This window comes from Lutra lutra, chromosome 16 (genome assembly GCF_902655055.1).
Source record: "Lutra lutra chromosome 16, mLutLut1.2, whole genome shotgun sequence".
In the NCBI taxonomy this organism is placed as follows: domain Eukaryota; kingdom Metazoa; phylum Chordata; class Mammalia; order Carnivora; family Mustelidae; genus Lutra; species Lutra lutra.
Window position 1 is genome coordinate 56,979,381 of NC_062293.1, and position 19,896 is coordinate 56,999,276.

General features: G+C 48.9%; 1 protein-coding gene across 1 annotated transcript in view; it reads left to right on the top strand.

Moving 5' to 3' along the window:
- Nucleotides 1-19,896, top strand: part of GAS7 (growth arrest specific 7) — a 199,355-nt gene that overhangs the window by 26,353 nt on the left and 153,106 nt on the right. The gene's annotated exons all lie outside the window — the stretch shown is intronic.

Sequence of the window (19,896 nt, forward strand, 5' to 3'; positions counted from 1 at the left end):
GGAGACTAGAGCATTCTCACTGGGTCAGAAGGTGGCTCACAGTCCCTGGGACATGGGGGCTCTGGAGGCTTAGACACTAGGCAACAGTATAAGGTTTACAGCCTCAGACGGATTTGAAATTTCTCCTGCTGTCCTCATTCTTTCAGTACAGATGCAAACATATCAGCATGGCCCATGTCCATGTTTGCATTTCTGCATGAAGTCCGTGTTTGCATTTCTCCATAATCCCACCCAGGCCTCACTGGTGGTCCCATCCATGGATAGTTCGGGGCAGGAGACACGGTCTCATTGTTTCATGTGGTGCTGGGTGGGGGAGACTCTCTTAGTCACATAAATAACGTATGAATTAGACAACATATCTGCTATGTGGAGGTGTTGGTTCTTGGACAAAATATCCTCGGTCCGACCACTGATTGCTGGTGGCCCCCCAGAGGGTCACGGTACCCAAACAGATCAGAGATTTATCTGTGGCATTAATTAATTTTCACGGTGATCTGCAAAGGATGAGGAAAGACCACTCTTCAGCGACCCTGCGATCACGACCTGAGCTGAAATCAAGGGTCGAATGTTTAACCGAGCCATCCAGGTACCCAAATAATGTGTTTTTTTTTAAAGATTTTTTATTTTTATTTATTTTTTATTTTTTATTTTTTTTAGATTTTATTTATTTATTTGACAGACAGAGATCATAAGTAGGCAGAGAGGCAGGCAGAGAGAGAGGAGAAGGCAGGCTCCCCATGGAGCAGAAAGCCGGAAGCGGGACTCGATCCCAGGACCCTGGGATCATGACCCGAGCCGAAGGCAGAGGCCTTAACCCACTGAGGCACCCAGGCGCCCTAAAGATTTTTAAGTCATCTCTACACCGAGCATGGGGCTCGAACCCACAACCCCGAGACCAAGAGTCACGTACTCTACAGACTGAGCCAGCCAGGCACACCCACAAGAATGTATCATTTCTCAATTTCTTTTTTTTCCACTCCATATCTTGAAGATAATTGCTTGTTAGCACTTGTCCCTCCGTGGTTGTTTGTAAAAGCTATGTGCTATCCTGCAGAATGGATTGAATGTAGCGTATTTTGTAGTTTGTGTAGACCGACAGAGGATTTCTAAGGGTTTCTTTTGCTCCCCTGCCTCTACCCTTTGTTGCAATTAAAGATGCCACGTAGTAGTCATTTTGCACGTGTGTGTGTGTGTGTGTGTGTTGACTGTTTCTTGATGGTGACGGGGGGAGGGGACTCTCTGGGGGATGGGGCCCACAGTCCTCTGAATGGACTGCAGTCTTAGAAGAAGGGGATGGGGGGCAGCGGGGGGGAGGACAGGCGACCAAACTGCTTTAGGCTCTATGACAGGCCCTCGGGCCCCCTGTCTCCTTAATCTTTATGACAGCCGCAGGACAGGAGAGTTTTTCATGCTTTACTCTAGTTATGCAGAAGTCAAGAGTTTTAAGAGCGATGGAAAGACTCGCATAAGGCATGCAGGAGGTGGTGGAAAAGGGGGGACATGGACCTGGGCCTCCGTCCACACTGCATGGGGTGGATCCAGGTCTCTGTCCACACCGCGTGAGGTGGCAGGTGGGAATGACCGTGGGGGTCCTTCCGGACCAACTGAACCCCAGAGGGACTGCTGGACGGAGCTCATGGATGGAGCTCATGGTGAGCCGGCTCCTGGGTTTATCCGTAATAACTCGTTTTCTTTTATTCAGAGAAGGGTTCCTTATTTTTCGAATATTAGAGTGCACGAAGTTGGTTTTATCAGAGGCAGGATGGGAGATAATTTTCTTAAAAAAAAAAAAATCAGTTCATTGTGTGTTAAGTAAAAAAGCAAGCCAGAAAACATGCACAATAAAATTTCGGATTTGTGTAAAAACAGATGTGTGTGCTTGCGCGCGTGTGCGTGTGTGCGTATAGAGGAAGTTCTGAGGGAGCTTGTGCTGGAATGCTGATGGTCTTTCTTGCTGAGTGAAGGGACTGTGGGTGTGTATCTTTGCTTTTTGGGCTTTCTGTGGCTAGCCACTCTCCCCGCTTTCCTTCAGATAAATGTATGAATATCATAATTGGAGAAACAAAATGCATTGTGAAAGACAAGTGTTTCATTCACAAGTAAAAGGAAGCACCCTGTGTTCATTGTCGAATTATTCACGATAGCCAAGATGTGGAAGCAACCTGAGGGCTCATCAGTGGATAAAGAAGATGTGATTTATGTGTACTATAAATGTATACATTTATGTGTGTACGTAAATATATATATATTCTGTATATATATATAAACACACAATGTTCAGCTGTGAGAACGAAGGAAATCCTGCTATTTGCAGCAACATGGATGACTTTTTAAAAAAATTTTATTTATTTGAGAGGGAGGGAGCATGAGCTGAGGGAGAGGCAGGCTCCCCACGGAGCAGGGAGCCCGATGCAGGCAGGACTCGATCCCAGGACACTGCGGATCATGACCCAAGCTGAAGGCAGACGCTTAAGCGACTGAGCCACCCAGGTGTCTCTCTAAAGCATTTTTCTATCTAGATATTATTTCTCTGCACCTTGTTCTTCTGTTATCCTATCTGAAACATTTTTATTAGGTGAATAAGCTCTTCTCTTTCTTTTCATAGAAAAATACGGATTTGATGGGTGTGGGTCTGCTTTCCCTCACGTTACACCGACCTGAAAAAGCTTCGTGACAAACGGTCAGCAATATAAAAAATTCGAATTCTTTAAAAAAACAAAATGACTCACAGAGCAAACCGGGCCTTTGGCAATTCCTTGAGTTTTTTTTTTCTTCCTACTTCTTTTTCTTTAAAAAATCCGACGATACGAGCTCCCCCAGAGAGCTTGTCAAGGGTGGTGTGATAGGGACCCCAGGTTGCTGGAAGGATAAATGAAGTTCCTTAGCTATATTCAGGAAGTGACAGTCAGAAATGGTTCACACCATTCATAAAATATGCAGCTCCCTGCTAGAGAGAGAGAGAGAGAGAGAGGATTCATGTGATTTTTCCCCCCATCCTGTGAAACAAGTCCACCAGCCCCCCAAACACGGGCTGTGTGATTCTAACGCTGGGGGCTCCCACTTGCTCAGACCTGGCTGCCAGAGCAGGGATGGTCCCAAGCCAAGTCCCTGCTCTCAAGAGGGGCCCAGCCTGTGCTGGGGATGTTCACGCCTTCAGAGCCAGAGCCCCTGGAAGCATTCCGCGAGGATGCCGGGAAGGCATTTTAGGGGGCAGGTTGGCAAATTTTTTGACATTTTGTTTTAGCATCTCTTTGTTTCTCACTGGATGTTTCTGGCGGGGGACCGGAGGGCGTGGTTGATGTGTGTGTAATGCTTAATTACGGAGTGGAACGATGGAGATCTGTCCGGACTCACCGTTGGGCTGTCATAGAAATGTGTGGGAATGTGAGCTTGCAGGAAGCTCAAGGTCAAATTCTGCGACCTTCCTTCCCGGTGACATGGTGGCATTCTGTTGTAATGCAGAAGTTAGGGGACAGGGAAGAAATCTACTGCAGATGTCTGTTATGTGTTGTCTCTTATTCTCCTTGTTTGGGTGAGGATCCCTCAGATTTCTACAGAGGACTGAAGGGGCAGTGGATTCACAGACTGAATGGCTTGGTCGGAGCTGGTGCTACCCTTGAACTCTTGAACTTGTACACACATGCCCCAGTCTTGACCTAACCACCCCCCACCACCGCCAACCCGCCCCTGTCTCAGCCATTGTGATCTAGGAATGGGCATGTGACTGCAGCTGGTCCCCCTCCGTGGGACTTTTTCTTGTACATTAGGGAAAGACATGCTCCTCCCCCCCAACTCTGACATTGTTAAACGCTAGGTTATAAACTTGGAGTTGCCATGACTGCTTTTGCTAATACTTGGGGAGCATCTGAGAATGAAGGTAGCATTTAAAAAAAAAAAAAAAAAGCAGAAATGAGGTAACATTGTTTGAGCACCTAGATCCATTGGTACCTGAAGGCCATGCACTCCTGAGCTCCCAAGTTATGTAGGCCAGTAAATACTGCCATTCCTCTATTGTGTGTGTTTATGTGTGTGTGTGTGTCTAAAACAATTTGATTCTGGGGCGCCTGGGTGGCTCAGTCATTTAAGCATCTGCCTTCTGCTCAGGTCATGATCCTGGGGTCTTGGGATGGAGCCTGTTCAGCAGAGGAGTCTGCTTCTCCTTCTCTCTCTGCCTCTCCCCCTGCTTGTGTGCTCTCTCTCAAATAAATAAATAAAATCTTAAAAAAGACAATTTGGTTCAGGTTTTGGGGCTTATAACCCCTTGTGTCCTGTCTAAAACAACTACATCATGAACTTTCCACATAGTTGGGGGGGGTACCATACTGTGAACACTGATGGGCTTTGCCCAATGGCAAGGATGGACACATGATATGGGGCAGTGGAGAGACTGCTAGAGGATTGGGGTTTAAGGTTCTGGGGTGCCTTTAGCCTTATTGGCTGGGTAATTTGGGTCAGTATCTTTCAACCTTTCTGAGGTTGAAGACCCAGTTGGTCTTTGAGGCATCCTTCAGCTCCATATGATCCTGTAACAGTTGTCGGTTTTATTTTTTATTTTATTTTTATTTTTTAATTTTTTTTGGAGAGAGAGTGCACGTGTCAGGCTGGGGCGCAGAAGGAGAGAACCTCAAGCATCCTCCACGCCCAGTGCGGGAGCCCCATGCGGGGCTTGATCTCATGACCCTGAGATCATGCCTTGAGCTGAAACTGAGAGTCAGACCCTTAACTGACTGAGCCATCCAGGCGCCCCTTAATGTCTATTTTAAACAGACAGCTGGTTGCCAGAGGGGAGGTCAGGGAGGGGGCAAAATGGGTTAGGTCAGGGCAGGGAGGAGATACAGGCTTCCAGTTATGGAATAGAAGCCATAAGAATAAAAGGTATGGGGTAAGGAGTATAGTGATACCAGAGCGGTGATGTAACGATGTATTGGGACATACAGGATAAAGAGTAGCTATACTCGAACATAGTATACTGTGTGAACTTGTCCAATCACTGAGTCATAAGCCTGAAGCTAATGTAACATTGTGTGTCAACTATACTTAAAAAAAAAAAAAAAGAATCTTAAATCTTGCTTCTGGCATGAATGGGTGGATGGCTGGGTAGACGGACAGACAGACAGTCGACATAAGCAAAAAAACCCAGAGTAAACCAATAAAAATATCCCCAAACTCCAGAACGCTACAGATTGCTGGAAGAGCCATCTTTTATTTTTATTATTATTTATTTATTTTTATTAAAAGATTTTATTTATTTACCTGAGAGAGAGTGAGAGTGAGAGAGAGAGAGAAGGTCAGAGGGAGAAGCAGACTCCCTGCTAAGCACAGAGCCTGATGCGGGACTCGATCTCAGGATTTCAGGATCCTGACGTGCACTGAAGGCAGTTGCTTAACCAATTGAGCCGCCCCAGGCGCCCCTCCTCTATTTTAATTTTTTACCGCAGTTCCAGTGCAGTGAACCTACACTGGAGTTTCAGGGGTACAAGATACTGATTTAGCAATTATACATCACCCCGTGATCCTTTTTTTAATTTTTTTATTAACGTATCCTGTAATATTGGTTTCAGGGGTACAGGTCTGTGATTCATGGGCAGAATAAGAGACAACACATAACAGTCTTACACAATTCACAGAGCTCACCATAGCATATAACTCTCCCCAGTATCCATCCCCCAGCCCCCCCATCCCTCCCACCCTCCTCCCCTCCAGCAGCCCTCAGTTTGTTTCCTGAGATTAAGAATCTCTTATAGTTTGTCTCCCTCTCTGGTTTCATCTTGTTTCATTTTCCCCTCCCTTCCCCTATCATCCTCTGTCTTGTTTCTCAAACTCCTCATATCAGGGAGATCATATGATAATTGTCTTTCTCTGATTGACTTATTTCGCTCAGCAGAATACCCTCTAGTTCCATCCACGTCATTGCAAATGCCAAGAGTTCGCTTTTTGATGGCTGCATAGTATTCCTGTGTGTGTGTGTGTGTGTGTGTGTGTGTGTGTGTGTGTGTGTATGCACACACACACACACACACACACCATATCTTCCTTATCCATTCATCTGTTGGTGGACATCTGGGCTCTTTCCATAGTTTGGCTATTGTGGACATTGCTGCTATAAACATTGGGGTACAGGTGCCCTTTTCGATCACTACATTTGTATCTTTTGGGTAAATACCCAGTAGTGCAGTTGCTGGGTCATAGGAGAGCTCTGTTTCATGATCCTTTTTTTAAAACATGAACTTTAATTAATCAGTCTATTGCTCAATTGAGAGAGAGTGTCAGGGGAGGGGCAGAGGGAGAGGGAGAATCTTAAATAGGCTCCACGCCCAGTGCTGAGCCTGATGACGTGGGGTCAGTGTTGTTGATCACCATTTAATATGCTTCTTGGCCCTTTGGGTTTCCCATCTTTGTAACCTGTCTAAGGATGCCTTTTAAAATTTTGGGGTGGGGAGCCATGAGGGAAATGGTCCGGCTGATTCATGGGAGGGCCCAAGAGTGTATTCCTGTATCACTATTATTCTGGAGTGCCTGCTCTTAATTGAGGATGCGGGCTCACACCCTGAAAGGGCTTCCCAACAAGGAAGTGCTGATTTGTCTAGAAACTCATTCCCAGACTGGGTAGAGCAAGCGAACTTTTGAAGCCTAGTGGGTGAAGCCTTCTCTTTTCAGCATTTCCGGTTTTGTAACTTTCTTTTCAATGAGTGTCAGTGGAGCAGGAGGACTCAGAATCGTTAAGCAGATCGATAAAGGGATCTGGCCCACAGTACACGTGGCTCCAGGCTCCCTGTGTTCCCATCCACCTGCCCTGTTTCTGAGGAGCGAGGGGGGCCAGAGCAAGGGCAGGTTTTCTCAGGGCGGGGAACACGGGGATCTTGGAAACATGACTTCCCTGGTCAGTTACAAGGTTGGCGGGTCTTGAATTTCGGGACCCGTTCCTGGCCCCGTCAGAGGACTAGCCCTGCGGGGTTGCTGGCAGTGAGGATTTCCTGTCTGTCTCATCCTGTGACCAGGCACGTGTGGCCTTGTCATAAAAAATGGTCTCAAGGGAGGATGGGGATGGTGGGTGGGGAGGGAGTGAGGTTGCCTATGGCTTCATTGAGCTGTTTCTTATCAGTTGTCATTTGGGGAGGGAGCTACTGGGTAGGGGGAGGTGGTCACCAGGATGCGATGGACCCCGGGCTCCCAGAGAGCCTGTCGGCCAGTCGCGGTGTCTGATTTCTGCCCTTGGAGTGTATATCTGTAAGGGTCCAGAGGGAAAAGAAATAGTTGGTGGAGGTAGTGGGGGATTTAAAGAGGGACTGTTTGTAGAGGTGTGGGCGGGATGGGGGATGGGAAGCAGGCCTTGAGGGGACATGAGCGGGGGAGGGGGGCAACCACAGGAAACTGGAGAGAGAGAGATTGGTGGGGGGGGTGGGATGGGGAGCAGCAGACTGGTGGGGACAAGTCACAGCCACCTCACAGCCTGCAGACAGCTTCCTGTAGAAGTGACCCGGCCTTGTTCCCGGGCTCTCATCTGTCTGTCTGTCTGTCGGCTGAACTGACCTTGGAAGCTGGTGGACAAGGGGGTCCTCAGATGTATTCCATACAGGCTGCCTCTGGTGCATGGAGCAGGCAGGAGAAAGGCCAAGTGTAGACCCCAAATATTCGGTCTGGAGGAATATATTCTAAAACGTGCCGTCAGTTTGGAAGGGACCTTTGACCTAGGGGCTGAACTAAAAACAAGTGCAGAGCTGGTGGGGAGGGGGGCACGCATTGAAAACATAGAGACCCTTCCTCTGCTGAGCCTAAGTCAGAAAGCCAGGAGAGGGGCAGTCCTGGGTCTTCGCACCAAGCGGAGAGGGGAAACAGAAGCACCTTGGAGGAATTGTGGGTCCAGGAGGTGGGGAAGCCAGAGTGAGCTCCCTAGGATGGAGGTACTCGAGAAGCGTGCTCACGAGGGAAATATTATCAGAGGTGGAGAGAGAGGGAGATTGGCGTAGAGCCAAGGATGAGCTGAACAAGGGGCATCCGCTCAGAGTTGGAGAAGAAGCCAGCCAGCTCGTGGTGCGAGAAAATTCCACAAGTGTAAGGCTGCGCAGTGGGCTGAGTGTAAGCCAGATGCCGGTGCCAGGAGATGGCATGACCGTGGAAACTGACCTCTGGTGATGGATGGGGCACCTGCCCCTGACTTGTGAGGCCGTGGTTCAGAGTGTGGATGCTGGAGCCAGAGAGCTAGTTGGGAGACTGTGGGCAGATTACTTAACCTCTCTGTGTCTCGGATTTCCCATCTGGAAATGGTACCACTATCATAGCTGTCTCATGGGGGTTGTATTTAGGTTCAAATGAAGAGATGGAGGGAAGCTTTAGAAAAATGCTCAGCACAGAGGAGCCAGGCAACCATGGTTATCTATTAATATGATTGTTAATTAACAAAATACCCATTGGTCCAGCCCCATATAAGCCAGCATACCTTGGAGGCAGGGCGTAGACATCAGCATATTTTTAAAGCTGACTGGATGTTTCTAGAGTGCAGTTAAGAGAGGAGAACGGCTGTTTTAAGGCTTAACCTTCAGGCTCTCTGACACTGGAAAGGACTTCGTGGAGCAGTTTTGGGGGGGAAGCGGGAGGGAGAGAAGACCATACCACCAGAGCAGGGAAAATGGGAGGGAAGCTGTGATCCAAAACTATCCTTGAGATAGCTGTGGGCAACGAGCCAAGGAAATTGGCTTGAATTCACTTCTATTTGGAGACTGGCCATTTGTCAGAGAGACAGCTGTTTGAAACTTACCATTTACACATTAGTATGAATAAGTTTATTAGGACCTGTGCATTCTCAGTAGGGCAGAGTTGGACGAGAGCCCGAGGACATGGTTATCGGGAAGGAAGGGGGTTGGGGGCAGGGGACTGGAGGGAGGAGAAGCCTGTTCATTTCAGTGTTTTGTTTCTGGTCTTGATAGGACTTTGGGAGTAGAGGGTCCCATGACGCATTGTGGGGCTTGTAGCTGTGTGTTCCTGTGAGCAGTCGAGGGAGGGTTGATGGTGGCTCTACCTTTTATGAAATGTTTCTCCAGGGCGGGTTTTCCTAGAACAGTGCCCTGACCATCTCTTTTCAACAGTCCTGAAGATGTTCTCTAGCTGGCTTGGAGCATCTCTGAGAGGCAGCAAGTGTAGTCATCAAACACACAGGAGACCCGAGGGGCTCAAACTGGGTTTGAATCCCTGTTTGGTCCCTCCCCCCTGCAGTAGGTGACTCACGCCTTTCCGTGCCTCCGTTGTCTCATCTGTAAAATGGTCATAATAATGGGAATGACTTTGTAGCATTATTGGAAGCATTGAAGGAGTTAATACACATAAGCAATTTAGAACCGTGGTTCATGGGCTTTGTCTTCTTCATAAAACTTATTTAAAAAAATTTTTTTTACGTATGTGTATAAGCTTTTCGTTCAATGTGGGGCTTGAACATGTGACCCTGAGATCAAGGAGTCTGATGCTTTACCCACCAAGCCAGCCACGTGCTCTGGGTTTTCTTTCCCAATGCCCTCCCCCACACCCCCAGCTGATTTCTTATGGGAACGTCCTGTAGAACTCTGACATGTGGCTGCCCATGTACCCTGGCCTAGCTTATCTGGCCCTCCTCTTCCTGCCTCCTACAAGGTCTACCTCTTGGAAGTCCAGCTGGCTGTCCAGCTCTTATAGCCTGTCCTTCCATTGCTGGAAACACCTAAGAGGCACCTGTCCTATACCTCCCTGAGTTGGCCGTTGTAAATTGTCTTAGGTCTTAAGACAAAGAGGTCTTTGGAGGCAGAGATCAGATCTCTCTCTCCTGTGATCTCAGCACAATCTTTAACCTGGTCTCTTGGACCCCGTGCAGTGACGTGTGAAGTGCCAAGAGATGGGGACTGGACCTCGGTTCCTATCTTGGCTGCGGGCCCTTGAGTGAGTCACTCCATTTGGGTGGGCCTTATTTCGTCCTGTGTAAAATTAAGCTGTTAATACTGGGAGCTGTAGGGTTAAGAGATAAGTGTGTATGGAATCAATTCTTCACTTGGAAGTGATATTCTAAAAACTCAGGGCCCTGTTGTTAATCCTCCCCTCGTTCACCAGAATGCCTTAGCCAGTGCCGAGCACGTAATAATGAGAGATCATCACTGCCTTCCAGGAGGGAAGGGAAAAGGGGCCAGGACTTTAAGTTGCAAGTGGCAGAAATCCAATCCATGAGTTTCAGCCAAAAGGAGAGGGGAGGGGAGGTTAATGTATGAGCTCACATTTTGGGGGTGGAGTTCAGGGATGACTGGCTCCAGGAGCTCACATAATGTCCACAGGGCACCATCTTTCACCTCTCATTGGCTTACCTCTGCGAGTGGACTCTCCCCAACAACCAGTAACTTCCACCCAGATGATCGACTTACCTGGGGGGGGTCACCCCGCAAAATGAGAGGGTATATTAGTAGGCTGATCAAAACAAAAGCTGCAACAATTCACTTTAGAAAACCACCAGCTCCCCCCAGAGAAACCCCATACCCATGAATAGTCAACCCCATTCTCCCTCCCTTAACTTATCCCCACCCCACGCACCCCAAAGCTTCTACTGTCCGTCTCTGTGGATTTACCTGCTTGGGACATTTTGTAGACACGGAATCCTACACTATGTGGATGGAACACATTTTAGTTACTGTTCCACCAGCCAATGGCCATTTGGGTTGTTCTCGTTTTTGGCTCTGATGGATAATGCTGCTGTGAATGTGTGTGTGCAGGTGTCTGTCTGGGTGTGCTTTCGTTTCAGTGACTCTGTGCTGAACTGTTCCTAAGTTTTTAACCCGTTATCCCCTTTTTTTTTTTTTTAAGATTGCTTGATTTATTTGAGAGAGGGCGAGAGAGTGTGAGTGCGTGGGGAGAGGTGGGGAGAGAGGCAGAGGGAGAGACTCCCAGGCAGACTCCGTGCTGAGTGCAGAGCCCGACACGGGGCTCAATCTCACGACCCTGAGATCGTGACCTGAGCCTAAATCCAGGGCCAGATGCTTCACCGATGGATCCACCCGGGCGCTCCTAACCCATAATTCTTTTTTTTTTTTTTTTAAAGATTTTATTTAATTACTTGACAGACAGAGATCACAAGCAGGCAGAGAGGCAGGCAGAGAGAGAGAGGAGGGGAGGGGGAAGCAGGCTCCCCGTTAAGCAGAGAGCCTGATGCGGGGCTTGATCCCAGGACTCTGAGATCATGACCTGAGTCAAAGGCAGAGGCTTTAACCCACCAAGCCACCCAGGTGCCCCCTTAAATGTCATTCATGGTAGTTGCAGAATTATACCTATGAAGAATGATTTCTTCATTCTTTGGCTGCAGTATACTAAAAGACTACCAGATTGGCTGTGGTACCCCCTTAAAAATGGAGCCTCTTCTGTCAAACCTTCTGGAGCAGGAATTTTACTTGTGTGTTCCTGAGGGAGACCTCTGCCCGCCTCCATGGTGATTCTTGACATCGGAGGGATGGGGGGAGGAGCCCAGGTTAACCGAAACCAGCAAAGCCACTTGCCCCCAGCACCAAAACACAGTCAAGAAATCAGGAAACACAAAAGCCAAATGATTTTGACTCTTTCCCAAACTCCCTGGTCAAAAACTCCTGTTGTAAGTAAATGAAGGTTTTCGTGAGCTCCAGGGGGTGAGTGCTGGGCCCTCACAGGACGTCTGTGAGCTTGGACCGGCACTTGACTCCTTCCACTGTCCGGATTTTATGGCTGAGGACACGGGAGACTTGGGGTTTGGGATTTGCTCTGGGTTAGGAAGTGCCCATTAGATCAGGATAGACTGAACATTCAGATCTTTTAATTCAGAGTTCTGTCCTGTTATGAGCTCTTGGCAGTGTTCACACTCATTTCAACATCTAGATAAAAGTATTCTGATTTATTTTTAATTTTTGTTTTTTTAACTTAAGAATCGCTTTAGAGGGGTGCCTGGGTGGCTCAGTGGTTTAAAGCTTCTGCCTTCGGCTCAGGTCATGACCCCAGGGTCCTGGGATCGAGCCCCGCATCGGGCTCTCTGCTTAGTGGGGAGCCTGCTTCTTCCTCTTTCTCTCTCTGCCTGCCTCTCTGCCTACTTGTGATCTCTGTCTGTCAAATAAATAAATAAAAAATCTTAAAAAAAAAAGAATCACAAAAAAGAGAGTTCGAGCTTGGTTTTGGGATGCTTTGATAAAATCACAGTTGGATCTTTGGCATGAGAGTGTGTCCCCCCACTCCCCATCCCATCCCATCCTGTGTGTACAAACACAATTATCCAATATATTTTCAGAAGTCTGTCATTCTGTGTTTATGCAGATGAGTTTTCTTACCCTGCTTGGCTGGTCTTAGAGTCTCACTTTAGTCTGTAAGAGGAAATATAAGGAGGTTTCCTGTTACTTTTAAGTAGCTAGTAAATTCCAGTGTTGCCTGGGTGGCCCAGTTGATTAAGCATCTGCCTTTGGCTCAGGTCATGATCCCAGGGTTCTGGGATCGAGTCCCGCATTGGGCTCAGTGGGGAGCCTGCTTCTCCCTCTCCCTTCTCCCTGCTCCCTCTGCTTGTGCTCTCTTCTCTCTCTCTCTGTCTCTCTCAAATAAATAAATAAATAATTTTTATTTAATTAAATAAAGAGCCAATAAATTCCAGACGGATAGATGGTTTCGGCTGTGTGATCGAAAACCATTCACAGAAACTTTTGGGATGTTTCCTTCTGTTGGAGTGTTTTTAAAAACCAACTTATCTGAGGTTCTCTGAGAGTTTTTGCAAGTTCAGGGAGGCCGTTGTCTACTTAAACTTCACTGGAATTAAACACATGGACACATACATTTCTCCTCTACCAAAAAAAAAAAAAAAAACAAACAACCACGCCAACCCCAGTGCTGTGTTTCTGCCTGGAAGTGTGGAAACAGGTGTTTATTCATAAGCCAAAACCCAGATGTGTCTGCCCAGTGGATCTTGTGCAAGTTTGAGAAACTCTCCTGATGAAAATACTTTAGAAGGTTTTCAGGTGAATTGGGTAGGTATGGATATGTGTTTTGGCTTCCTCCGTGCTTACAGAAATTCTTGACTTGATAGATAAATCTCAGTTGAGCACGCCCACAGGAGCAAGGATTCTAGAAGAGCTCAAGTCCTAAAGGACATTTTATTGTCTTGCTGCAGGGAAAGGAGCGGTCTTTGAACTGTCGCCCCTCGGTAGTGATGTGTGCAGGTGGTTCTGAACTGAGGTGGTCGGTTTCCAGCCATGGTTCACTGAAGCCCAGCAGGCCTCAGAGTCACCCGGGGGCCTGGGAATCTGCATTCCTGGCAAGTTCCCAGGGACGCTGGTCTGTGGCCCCCTCTCTGAGGAGCAAGGCTCTGGAGAATTCACTCTCTGTCTCTTGAGACGGTTTTGTTTTGTAAAGAAAGATAGGAGGATCCGTCCCGGTGCTGAAGACGTCCCTGAGGTCCCTTCTGTGATGAATGTCACCTGGTTCAAAGGGCCTGGGGCTCACGCTCTGGACCCTTCCCAGGAAGACCCTGGCTTGGGACCAGCAGGGGCAAGTTCTCATCCTCAAGGTGGCTCTTCTTGCTCTCCCACCCAGGTTGAATAAGGTGCCTGTTGCCTTCACTGAGCCCCAGAGCTTTGCTCTGGGATTTCTACTCCTTTGAAGGCAAGGAGATGGCCCTCATTTCTGGGGGCTTAGAAGGCATAGCCAGGCGCTGCCTCTGGCTGCCCGTCCCGACCCAGCCCCTCCATCTGCTCAGCAAAGGTTGGGGGAGCAGTGTCCTGGCAGGAACATAGGACCCACAGATGCCCCTCTTCCTCAAGCCAGGAACTCAGAATGTGGTCCTGGGGGCCATGGGCTCTGCTTAACCCCAGTGCTGACACAGCAGCAGGCCCTAGGGTTCCTCCAAGCCTCTGCTGCCTCCCCCCTTAACTCACTTTATTAGCAAAGTGTTGCTGCCTGGGCTTCCCTGGGCACCTTTCGCTTGGACTAACCTGGGCATGACTTGCTCCGAAGGACTATGGGAGTTCTCTTGTTCTTTGCATACATCCTTCCCAGTGCTTGTCTGATGCGTAGAGATGGTGTCTTTCCATTGGCCGCCCATCTGAGCTTTCCGTCCCACTTCCTGTCCCCGTCCCCCGACAGCACCCCAGACACCAGCGTGAGCACAGTGCCCGCGATGGGCTGTGGGTTTCCTTTTGGTCTTCCACCCTCTGCATGGGGGAATCTGGCCTTTCTTGCATCGTCTCGGTGGAATGACCCTATCATACTCCTTTTCGGGAACTGCTTTATGCATTTCTAGAAAACACCTGTGATCTTTGACACCAAGTGGCTTCTGGTCTGCTTTCCCCACTTCCTCGCCCAGTTGGCTGTGTCCGTTGGGGGCGGGGGTTATTTCTAGAAGGTTCTGGTCAGGAGGCAGGCAGGAGGGATCCATCTGGCTGCTTGCGTCTGCCATGTAATTCTCTTCCTGCTTCAAGGAAGACTGTATTCTTTTTCTTAGACATGTAACCTCCATCACTATGCACATTTATTTCTAGGTCCTTTCTCACGCGGTGTGAGGGGTTTGGCAGAGATGGGCTGGCTGCTTTGGACCCATGTCCCAATTTGACATATGATTCACTCTGGTCTGATAGACCCAGGCCCCCAGATGCATATCCCGGGGCTGGGATGTGATCAGAGCCCTTCCCCCCGCAAACAGGGGCTGTTTCCCTGGGTGCAGCCCCTAAGAGGCGGAGTCCCTCTGTCCTCCTGGGCACTTTTTGGTGGGCTCCTCAGCCACTGTGGGCAGGACACACTCCTGGCTCTGTTTTCGGAACAGCAGCAGATTTCTCAGCTTTGAACGGGATGCCAAAATGGGACCAGTCCCCCGTGTCCTGCGTCCTTGGTGTCACTGGTACCAGGAGAGTCTCCTGAGGTCACAGGTCAGGAGGGCCCTGGTCTGCTTCCCCTGTGCTGCTGTGGTGTGGAGCCTGCTGCCCCAGGGGTCCCCGACCCCCTCTGCCCCCGGCCAGGTTGGGGTTGGGATGGGGCTGGCTCTGCCTGATCCCCTGCTCCGCAGGCTCCTTTCCCCTCCAGACTCATTGGCTTGAACTGAGACTCTGTGTCCGTGGCACCCAGCAGACACCCTGTCCTTGTTTGCTCCAGCTGCCAGAACAAAGTGGCACAGACTGGGGGGGCTTCCACAAGGCTTTATCTCTTCTCCCCTCTAGATGTTGGAAGTTCAAGGTCAGAGTGTCAGCAGGGCTGATGTCCTGGAGCCTTCTCTCCCTGGCCTGTGAGAAGTGGCCACCTTCTCCCTGTGTCTTCCCCTCTGTACCCAGGAGTCCTAACCTCCTCTTCTCTTGAGGACACCAGGCTTATTGAAACAGAGCCGGCTCTGATGACTTCATTTTGACCTAACCCCCTCTTGGCAAGTATTTACTTATCTAGCTAGCTAGCTAGCTAACTAGCTATCTATTTGGGAGAGAGCAAGAGAGCTGGGGGAGGGGGGGAAAGGCAGAAGGAGAAAGAGAGAGAGAGAATCTCAAGCAGACTTTCTGCTGAGTGCAGAGCCTGACATGGGGCTCGATCCCACAACCCTGAGATCACGACCTGAGCCGAAACCAAGAGTCAGACACTCAACCAATGGACCCACCCAGGCACCCCGATTCATCCCCCTTTTAAAGGCCTGTCTCCGAATAGGGTCTCATCCTGAGGTCCTGGAGGTTAGGACTTCTGCATACACAAACTTTGTGGGGTTCACAGTTCAGCTCTTATTACACACTCTGCTGTGAGTGTCTGCACCTCTGTGAATTCAGCCTGTACCCGCACCCAGAACTGTAGCACTTGATCAAGTTTGCCTGCAGATTTCAGAAAATAGGGAAACTCATACATGTTTGGAATGCACAGGGGACCTCTGAAAATCGTTTTCTGTAAGAATTACGATTGCTTCAGCATTCTTATTTTATGTTGGGTTTTCTCATTTCAGCCTTTAAAACTGCATAGTTAACTTGCTGTGTACTTACTATATAGTCTGTTTTATTGACTTTATTGTGTGTGTGTGTGTTTCTTCCGATAACTTGAAAGGTTTACAACCTGCTTTTAGTTCTAGCAGTTGTCTTGGTGACTGCTATATGACTTTATAATATACTCTGTCCCTGGGTCTTTTAGTATACTTACTCATGGACCACTGTGAGCTGTGAAAAAATTATTCTGAAGAGTGGTAATCTTAACAAAAATAACACCTGTTTAGCATTATGCTTTATTTAAAACAATTAAAAAAATTTTTTTTAGCCATCTCTACAGCCCTGTGTTGGAAGGACTTCATTATACCCATTTTAAAGGAGAGGGATTCACAGAGAGCCTGCCCAAGGCCACTTGGGATCGTACCTTTTTTTCTTTTTTAAAGATTTTATTTATTTATTTGCGAGTGTGAGAGAGAACATGAGCGGGGAGGGGCAGAGGCAGAGGGAGAAGCAGACTCCCCACTGATCGGGGAGTCTGACACGGGGCTCGATTCTAGGACCCTGAGATCATGACCTGAGCTGAAGGCAGATTCTTAACCCACTAGGCCACTGAGGCGCCCCTTTTGGGTTAGTATTTAGCAGAACTGGGATTTAATCTGGAGTCGTGGTGATTCCAAAGCTCTGTCTCTAATTCTGTCTTTTTAGGGTTAAACATTTGGGGTGATGCCTCCACTGTCCCCCTCCCTCCCTTTGATTGCTGAGGAGCTGGGCTCTCTGGAGGAAAGAATTCAGAGCTTAAGGGTGTGGACCTGCCCTGGGACATCTGTAGGGGCTGTTCGGGGCTGCCTGGGCCCTTCCTCAAACACAGTGACTCGGATGTCCCCTGGGTATGGCCTGTGGGCAGCCTCCCAAATCAGGAAATTCCAAAGGTAAGTCAGGGCTGGTAGGAGACACAGAGATCGGCGTAGATGTGTGTCTCTACACACAGACATACACGTACACAGAAACACAGGTAGGTGTGTAGACAGACACACATACACACGCACAGATACACGCATTTTTAAGGTTAGTTTTTAAGGGGTATTGGCGTCAGGCTGCTGTTGCCACGTCTGATACTGGAGCTCAAAGCCCACAGGGTAGAGTCAGGAAGGGAGACCCGTGGGAGTGGATGGAAGTTGCCCCTGATCTTGTCAGTGTGGACATCCTGCAGAATCCAAGACTCTTGGTCATGGAGTGAGTCCCAAACACTTGGCCCATGAGTCAGAGAAGCTGAAGGAGGGTGTGGGACAGGTCGGCCACAGCATGCATGAGCTAGGGGGTCCCTGCTGCTTCCCTTTTGCCCTCCACAACCCCCTAGAATCTTCCTATGGGGCACTCTCGCCCAGAACGTTCCAGAAAATGAGCTCTGGCCACTGATATTCCGCCTGGCCAGGCTGATACCTTAGAAGTGATAGATTTCTAAGTGGTGGGAGGACAGCAGCGGGGGCATCAGAACGACCTCAATTTAGGGAAACTGATCTGTGCCTCTTCTGTGAAGGGGGGACTAGATGCCAGTACCCTCTCTGAGGAGGGTTATTAATGGGTGTAAAGGCCCCTGTGTGCTCCTGGATGGAGGGTAAGAAAATCTCAGACTTCTGTAGTTCTCGACACTATCCAGGAGCGTAATATCTCCACATAATTAAGTCTCACTTTATCTCCTCAGTAAATGGTTTCTTGTGTATCCCCTGCATCGAGCTCATTCCCAGGAAGTGGATTTTCCTTCTTGTTATGGTGAATAAAATTTAATTATGTTTTCAAATTGGTTATTGATGATCGATTGCTCCAGAAGGAGGTTAATAAATAGTCATGTTCCTTCTTTAATGGGAATTCCCCTGGAGTTTCCTCGTCATTCTGATCCTGCTGTTGGTTTTAGATAGCATGCATATTTTCTGTTTAGCATTCTAATATCCTTTTTATGTGCGTTTTCTTGCCTTCTTATGGGGAGTGTAAGACGAGGCTGGTCCCAATACCGAGGAGAGGTATTTTTGAAGCTACGAACAGCTGTGGAATTTTATCAAAGGATGTGTTACCAGCATCTCTCAAGGTGATCGTTTATAGTTCCATTTAAAAACAATATGATTACCAATATTTTTTTTAAAGATTTTATTTATTTATTTGACAGAGAGAGAGAGATCACAAACAGGCATGGAGGCAGGCAGAGAGAGGAGGAAGCAGGCTCTCCACAGAGCAGAGAGCCCGATGCGGGGCTTGATCCCAGGACGCTGGGATCATGACCTGAGCCGAAGGCAGAGGCCCTAACCCGCCGAGCCACCCAGGTGCCCCATGATTACCAATATTAATAGTTCTCCTAGCAGGATGGAACATTGATATCAGAGGCAACTTGATAGAAAGGGCATAGGACAGAGTGTCTAGAGATGTGGATTCTCGTGTTAGTTTGGTTTTTGATGACGAATCTGACCTTGGACAGGCAGTATGTTTCATCTCCCCCTTAACAGTGGCCCAGACCTATGTTCTCTTAGCTGTAAAATGGGCATAGTTTTGCTTTCCTTTCCTACCATTGAGTTGGAAGGAAAATGATGAATCTGTAGTCCTTCTCTGCGTTGATTTAAATGCTTTCCCATCTCTAAAAGAACCATGGAAAAAGTGTAAAATGAGGGGGCATAGTCACCCAATTCATTTCTCCTTCACTCGTTCATCCAACAAATATTAATTGAGCTAACGCAGCATCTAGGAATTGTTCCAGGCACTGGGAACACAGCAGTGAACAAAGTAGACCAGTTCCCTGTACAGTAGAGCTTACATTCCAAGAAACAGATAAACTCTGGAAAGATCGATAGAGAAGGGAAAGGGATGGAGCATGAGGCAGGGTCCAGGGAGGCTTATGTTTAAGTGGGGTGGTCAGGGAAGACCTTGCTGAGGTGACATTTGAGCAGAGGAGGGAATGAGCTGGGTGGAGTCTGGGGGAAGACTGTTCTGTGCAGAGGGACAGCATGTGCAAAGGCCCTGAGGTACAACAGCATTGCCAGTGCAGCTCAGGTTGGGCAAGCAGGCAGTAGGAGAGGGCAAGAGTTTGAGGTCAGAGAGGTCGAGGAGAGTCCGGTCACGCAGGACCTTGTGGGCTGGAGCAAGGACTCTACCTCTTTTAGGTTTGAAGGGAAGCTGTTAGGGGTGGTGAGCTGTGGAGGACATGACCTGGTTTCCCATCCTGAATCACTCTGGCTGCCTGTGGAGAGTGGATGGAAGCCGGTGATGGGTGGAGATAGGCAGACCGGATGGGATGGTGGTCCGGTGCGGGAGGACAGCAGCAGATGTGGTGGACAGCAGATCGGTTTTGAGGCCCAGAGTGGTGGGGTTTGTGGCTGAGTTGCATGTCCCCTGTAGCGACAGCGACTTGGCTCTTGCTGTGAGAAGAAGATGTGTCCGCCACCCTCGTTATAGCCTGGGGCGCCGAGTGGGGGAAACCGAGGACCCCCAGCACGTCTCCACACCTGTGGCTGGGTTTGGATGTCCTCGGGAGAAATCTCACTCTGGGGCCTGGCCCGAGAACGCAGGCCCCACAGAGGGGCAGCTCCCCACATGGCCCCTGTCCCCGAGGGTCATTGAGCCCTGTGCACCCCCTTAACCGTCAGCGTTAGTCACGGAATACTTGGCCGTGGGTGACACCGTGATTCATTAATAAAAGACAGACAACATTTGGGAGGCATTTGCTTTAATTCAGGGCGTCTCATCCTCTCTCAGACAGCCTTTGTGTTCTTATGAGGCGGGACCCACCCACGTGCTCTGGGCCTTGTGCCGGGGGGATGCCAAGTTGCTCATTCTATACCCTCGTGCTCTCAACTACCCCAGCCCGGATCTGGAAAAAGTCTCTTCTCTCCCTTGGGGGGCTTCCCCACTGTTTCCCTGCTACTCTTCCTCCCTTGGATCGAACGCTGAAAATATATTTCCTTCCCAGACCTTGTTCGGCTGGGAGCAGTGCAGACCCCTTCCCCCCACCCCTACTGGG